The sequence below is a fragment of the Lupinus angustifolius genome, chromosome LG16 (assembly GCF_001865875.1).
Source record: "Lupinus angustifolius cultivar Tanjil chromosome LG16, LupAngTanjil_v1.0, whole genome shotgun sequence".
Classification (NCBI taxonomy): Eukaryota; Viridiplantae; Streptophyta; class Magnoliopsida; order Fabales; family Fabaceae; genus Lupinus; species Lupinus angustifolius.
Window position 1 is genome coordinate 4,296,452 of NC_032024.1, and position 1,081 is coordinate 4,297,532.

The following is a 1,081-nucleotide window of genomic DNA, read 5'->3' on the forward strand; positions in this document are numbered from 1 at the left end:
AAATTTCAATTAATAAATAATTAAATTTTAGTTAGTTATAAAACTAGTTTTACTGAACAATTTTAGTTTAATAAACTACATACATGACTATGAATTTTTAGGAACCTTTACAACTATAAGTTCACGACTACATCTAGTTTTTTTAAACAAAACCTGTATTTTTTTTTGTCAATATATAAAGTTGTAAAAGTTAGTTGTGTCAATATTAAAAGTTGTAAAAGTCAGTATAATTTATTTTTTCATATTTCATCAGTTAAGTCACAATTCTTACTTATGTGCTCATTAGAATGAGTTAAGTGGCAATCTTACTATATGCTTATTCCTTTTGTATTTTTAGCAATGACATACCGTAAATTTAAACTGAAATATATACTTTAGACCAATATTTGTTTTTTCGGGAGACAACACAATCTTAAAAATAATAATTCTTTACTCATAAAATTTGGGGATATTTTTAATTAAAAAAGCATTTTTTTTACCTGAAATAATAATTGGTATTTCCATTCATAAGTACTTCTACCATCAAAAGAGAAGGAGAATGCATATCAACAAAAAGATTGCACTTTTAAATTTATCAATTTTTGTTAAGTTAAAAGAGGAATGGATATGAGTTTTGTAGTGGGTTAAATTTGTATTCGTACTTGAGTCATATCTTTTGTATCCAAAAGTATGTACCACTTATTTTTCAAGTAAAAATGAATTAAATATATATTTTCTCAACATTTAATTAAATATATAATACTATATAATATGTGAGCATCATCAAGTAGCTGGTTTGCCCGAGTGGTTAAGGGGGAAGACTTAAGATCTTCTGCACAGAAGTGCGCGTGGGTTCGAACCCCACAGCCAGCAGTTTTTTCAATCATACATATTTTTTAATCATTCAACTTATAAAATGTTATCTATGTTTCTATTTTCATTGGCTGAAACAGATCACACATTTAACACAAGCATACTTTTCATTAATTAAATGTAACTTTTGTATCATTCGAATATTTCTAAGGATTTCACAATTAATAATAAAATATTTCAAAGGAAAATACATGGCAGTGCAATGCATATTAGTATAATTTACAAGAGT

General features: G+C 25.8%; 1 non-coding gene across 1 annotated transcript; it reads left to right on the plus strand.

Moving 5' to 3' along the window:
* On the plus strand, positions 770 to 852 carry TRNAL-UAA. Its single transcript has one exon. It is a non-coding gene; the product is annotated as a tRNA-Leu (tRNA).